This window comes from Carcharhinus amblyrhynchos, chromosome 9, assembly GCF_965287045.1.
Source record: "Carcharhinus amblyrhynchos chromosome 9, sCarAmb.v2.hapA, whole genome shotgun sequence".
Classification (NCBI taxonomy): domain Eukaryota; kingdom Metazoa; phylum Chordata; class Chondrichthyes; order Carcharhiniformes; family Carcharhinidae; genus Carcharhinus; species Carcharhinus amblyrhynchos.
Window position 1 is genome coordinate 97621466 of NC_137332.1, and position 6000 is coordinate 97627465.

Consider the following 6000-nt stretch of genomic DNA (forward strand, 5'->3'; position numbering starts at 1 on the left):
TTGCTTGGAACGCGCTGCCAGAGGAGGTGAAGGAAGCAGGCACTTTAGTAACATTTAAGGGGCATAAGAATATGGAGGGATTAGAGAGATACCGCCAAGTAATGACAGAAAGTTCTGTTTTTAGTTTAGCTAGGATATCAAGAAAACCATTGGTTAGGAGGATTGAAGGCCTGTTCCTGCGCTGTACTTTTGTTCGCTTTTTGCCCTTTGTAATATCGGCATGTATCTAACATGATAGCACCATTCCGAGGTTTGAAATGACATTTACTCAGTAGCTGTTGTACAAGTGGTTTTCGTTCGGGCAGAACCATGCCGAACACATCGGCTCAAATCGTAGAAAAAACATTTGTTCATCGCAAATCCCACTTCCCGTCCAGCCGGATTCAATCTGCCACTCTAACATTGGACAATCATCGACAGTTCAAAATTGGCCAAAAACTCTTCATCACAAATCGGCACAAATGCGGTTTTGCATTCAAACCCGATTGCCTCTGTACCCGTATGAATGATGCCCCACCCCCCGCCCAGACAAAATACAATAGAGGGCCAAGAGTGCTCCTTTTAGATAAAGTGAAAGCTATTACTTGACTTGATTGTTTGTCGTTTATCTTGATGTTCAAGCGGTGGATGTGTAGATATGATGACTATGTTTGTGCACATAGGAACACTGGGGATGTGGCCGATAGCGAGGAAGAAATATTTAAATTACAGGATGCTACAGACATAGTTGTCAGATCGGTAAATAAATAGCAAGTAGAATGTAACTCTCAAAAGCTCGCGGAAATTACCTCTGGAGGATCAGCAAGTGAGGGTAATACACAACAAACAGCTCGGAAGTACACAATATCAGATGAATCTGTGGGCGCGTTACTAAAGATCCACAAGCAGGGCAACTGGTGAAGCAGTTAAGAATATATAATTAATATTTGCGTTTATTAACCAAAGCATATAGTGTAAGAGAGATTAGGATGGATCTGTGCATAATCTACCTTACATAATTTACATAATTTACCTTACCATCTACAGTGCTAGGTATATTTCAAGTCGTCAGAATATAGAAATTATGTTATTTCACTGGAAAGCTATTGCAGAGAAGCTGGAAATGTCTGTTTTAAATTTCCAGCCTGCAGTGACAGTGACGACTTTTGTAAACTCCTTTCACAGGATATCAGAAGGGGTGAAATTGACAAATGGAACTTCAAACCACTGATCATGTGAAGAACAACGGAGTCATTCAGTTTATCAGCATCTGGATGTCACTAGCTATTGAATGTGAAAGGAGAAATTTTTGTCTGATCTATCTGAGGGAAAAGGTTTCAAACATCGCTGTGTTAGACAGGCATCAAAACAATTGAGTGAGACGAGTGTTCCAGTCCACAGATGGGGGAAAGAGCTTTAACCTGTCATGTATGTTCAATTATGTATATTATTTGTAGCAGGGATAAACTGCCCCCACATGACTGTATGAATGACTTAAATCAGACAGGAGGAGATCGGTTTCAGTGACTGTAAGATATGTTAATATCTGACAATAGGAAATTGATTTCAATGACTGCGGATTGTTTAATATTGGACAAGAGAATGTCATTTCAATGGCGGTTGGGTTATTTATATTCAAGATGATCGTCCCGTCTAAAAGTGTAAGAAGTTCAATGCTGATAAAAATTTCTTGCTATGAAAAGTGAATCTGGCTGAGCCAAATTAATGGCACTGGTTCGAAACTTACAATTGTGTATGAATTTTAGGAATGTGGGTTGTGTATTAAAATATGGAAAGCCAAACGACCAGCAATTATTTTTAATGCTTTAAGATGTGAACAAGGCTCGAGCCCACGGGGTAGGACAAGGCTTTGAAATGGCAAATTCAGAAGAAGCTTATGCAGGAGACTATTAATCAATGCAAAGTTGAAATGTAAAAATTATACTTACCGTATCCAAAATGCAATGTTACAACTTTCGATGGTTGATCAGGTTTCAGAAACTTTATCCTCTTGTTATCTCTACCTCAACAGGTACCTGATAGTGATTATTTTACATATCTCTTGGAATTTAGATATAATACAGATTCTGGCAGAGCTAAAAGTAAATAATTAAATGATGTATTTAACACGTGAATGCAGTAAGAGAATTAAATCAATTATCTAAGATGTTAAGACAAATACGTTGTTATTCCAAATGTATTTCAAGTGTTTTACTATGATTGACGATTGGCTGACTGGCAGAAGACAGAGAGTGGGGATAAAGCAGTCTTTTTTTCAGGGTGGCAGCCCGTGAGTGGTATGCCTTAGGGTCGGGGCTGGGACCACAAATTTTCACAAAAGACATTAACAATTTGGAAGAAGAAACTAAAGGCACTATTGTTAAGTTCGCAGATGATACAAAGATATCTAGAGGGACAGGAAATATTGAGGAAGCTGGGGGGCTGCAGAAGGACTTGGACCGATGAGGAGAGTTGCCAAAGAAGTGGCAGATGGAATACAATGTGGAGAAGTGTAAGGATATGCACATTGGAAGGAGGAATAGCACATTTATTAAATGGCGATCTATTTCATGACTGAATTAAATTATATAATAAGTCTAATTGTTAATTAAAGTCACAGAAAATATAACAGGGCTGTTGCACAATTAATATGTTCAATTGAAAATGGCTTCCTGAATTTGTTAACTTATTAACATGAATATAAAATGGGTTTTGCTGAAAATCCTGTCCAAAATTGCGCGCAAATGAAGCGCATCGAGAAGCAAAAATATTTTAAAGAGCAATCAGCATGTTTTAAGAAAGAAGGTGATGCTTGAACTATTAAAGTAAAATTTACCAATAACATGAACTGGTATCCATTGATATTTAGGGGTCCAAAATACCTGGATTTGTCTTACAACTTTATTTTATAACTGGACACAAAACATTTAAGTCTAGTTCCATAAGTTTTATGATATTACATGTGCAAGGAATTGATAAGTAGCATCAACAAGGAGTGCAATTTCAACATTATGCTTAAATCATAGCAGGTAATTCTTCATTTTCATTTACAAAGTACAAATGTACTTCTGATTTTGACTGATTTGATGGTGCAGCAAAAAGTATAGAAAAGGTTAATGCAATAAATGTAATACACTTACATTTGCCAAAATCCTTCGATAGATACCACACGGTACCTTTATGACGAAGATCAGGGTATGTAAAGTCAGGGAACAGGTAGAATGGCAAACTAGATACAAAACAAAAATTAAAACAGAGTCAGGGGTGAAAGGTATTGATGAGGAAGCGTTGTTACATAGTGATGGGGGTTGGGGCTATTGTTGTTCACCATGCCTGTAAATGATTTAAAATTGGGAAACAGAAATACAATTTCAAAATATAAAGGGGAACATAAACTGTCAGTCCAGTTAGTGAACATTACAGTCTTTCTGTGATTGCATTATTGTATAACCACTCGGTTGTAGCAACGTTTCTTTTAATTCTGCTTTGATTAATCACACCACCATCCGGTTTTCTACAAAAATCATGAAACAGCTCCAAATTTCAGAATTGTCAGATTAAAACAATTGTCTCCCAGGTCGAAATCACACTTCACAAGATGTATTGACTGTCGACAAGATATTAACTCTGTTGTCTTAGCAAGAATATTCAAGGACAATAGAAGACAGAGAGGTGGGGCAGGAAGGTGCCCTTTCAGGTCTCACTGAAAACGGACAGGTTGGCAATCAATTGTTAACTCAAGGATGTCAGGATTTTGGTATGTTAAGGCGGGAAATCCACGGACGTGTGCCAAGCAGTTGATGATAAGAGTGGAGCATCAGCTTTCTTTGATTTGAACCTTGCAATCAGGCAACACGAAAACGAAATTGTGGCATGACAGACACGGTTTCTTCAAGCATGAGATATCACGCTTCAGTACAACGTATTTGTCAGCATTATACATAAACTTCAGTTCAATCAACCTTTCAGTAGCTGCAGCAGTGATTTGAATAATTAATGGTCGTGCCTGTCTATTCGAGCTGTGCATATATTTCCATTATATGAATTTTCATTACTTTTTATGGCTATGCCTACAATAGGAATGATCACATTAGAGTTCAAAATTTCACTTTTTTGGATTAGGTTTGTCTCGAAGATAAAACTGCCTGGTTTCCCTCCAGTGACGATAGGCATTGTCTTTGCTGTGAAATAAGGATTATTTTCTCGTTTCATTTTTGTAGCAAGTAGCACAACGAGGAAACAATTGAAAGCAATCACCGTTCTGAATCAAATTCAAATCGAATTTGCTGCGGCCACAGCATTGCCCGCTAGGCCATTGTGCAAAACACCTGCTATCTTTGGTTCTCGTTGCTGCCACATGACCACGAATGTGCAGACCAGTGTATGCAGTCCCTCGACCTTGATCAATTGTGCCATACTTTACAATAGATCTCGTGCATCTCAGTTCCATGAATACGCAATGTCTAGCATTGCTGTTTTTTCTGCCAGCTAGATTTTACAATTTGAACTTCATAATGATGACCATGTTTAGTCTATATGCGCCTCTTCACACCAGATCTAATTTAGACCACGTAAAATTCCCTCGCTGCCACATTCACCTACGGTTTGTACTGCAGTACTATCTATCTGACCCACTGGCATGTGGGTCCTTTCGCCCGTTCCAATGCAATATGGCAGTTCCTCTGTTCTTGTCGATTTAGTCTGAACAGTCGGGTCATAAGTACACTGCGCAGGCAAAACATTGTGCAGTTGAAGTACATTTGTTGTTTACCGGTCCCATTTCAGCAAACCCGTTGCCACCATTTCTTTTACTCTTGTCATTTCTGCATTGCTACATCTTTTATATTGCCTCTACAACTACAGTGCAGGGGAGGCTGCTAAGAACATAAGAACATAAGAAGTAGGAGCAGGAGTAGACCATCTAGTCGTTCGAGCCTGCCCCGCCATTCAATAAGATCATGGCTGATCTGAAGTGGCTCAGTTCCACTTTCCAGCTTTCTCCCCATAACCCTTAATTCCCTGGCCTACCAAAAACCTATCTACCCGTGTCTTAAATATATTTACCGAGGTAGCCGCCACCACTTCAACGGGCAGAGAATTCCAGAGATTCACCACCCTTTGAGTGAAGAAGTTCCTCCTCAACTACGTTCTAAACTGCTCCCCCCTTATCTTGAGGCTGTGCCCTCTAGTCCTGCTGTCCTTTCTGAGCGGGAAGAATCTCTCTACCTCTACCCTATCCATCCCCTTCATTATCTTATACGTCTCTATAAGATCCCCCCCCTCATCCTTCTAAACTCCAACGAATACAGACCCAGTCTCTTCAGCCTCTCTTCATGGTCCAACCCCCTCATCTCCGGTATCTGCCTAGTGAACTTCCTCTGCACTCCCTCTAAGGCCAAGATATCCTTACGCAAGTGCGGAGACCAAAACTGCACACAGTACTCCAGCTGCGGCCTCACCAGTGCCTTGTGCAGTTTCAGCAAGACCTCCCTGCTTTTATATTCTATTCCCATTCGCCTTCTTGATCACCTGCTGCACCTGCAGACTGGTTTTTTGAGACTCATGCACAAGGACCCCCAGGTCCCTCTGCACAGTAGCACGCTGCAGCTTTTCGCCCTTTAAATAGTAATCCCTCCTCCTATTATTCCTGCCAAAGTGGATAACCTCACACTTGCTAACATTGTATTCCATCAACCAGGTCCTCGCTCACTCGCTCAGTCTATCTAGATCCCTCTGCAGACTTTCCACACCCTCCGCACAATTTGCTTTTCCAATTATCTTCGTGTCATCAGCAAATTTCGACACCCTACCCTCAGCCCCCTCCTCCAGATCATCTATATAAATGGTAAATAACTGAGGCCCCAGATGGAGATGGGCTTTCGGATAGAGATGTGTGACGCTGTTGTCATATGGTGATTAGCGCTCTGTGTTGCGGCCGCAGCAACGTCGGCTCAAGTCCGAATCACGGCACGTGCATTTTGGACCTCAAGGTTCAAACCCTCAAAGTAAAGGATTTTGTTT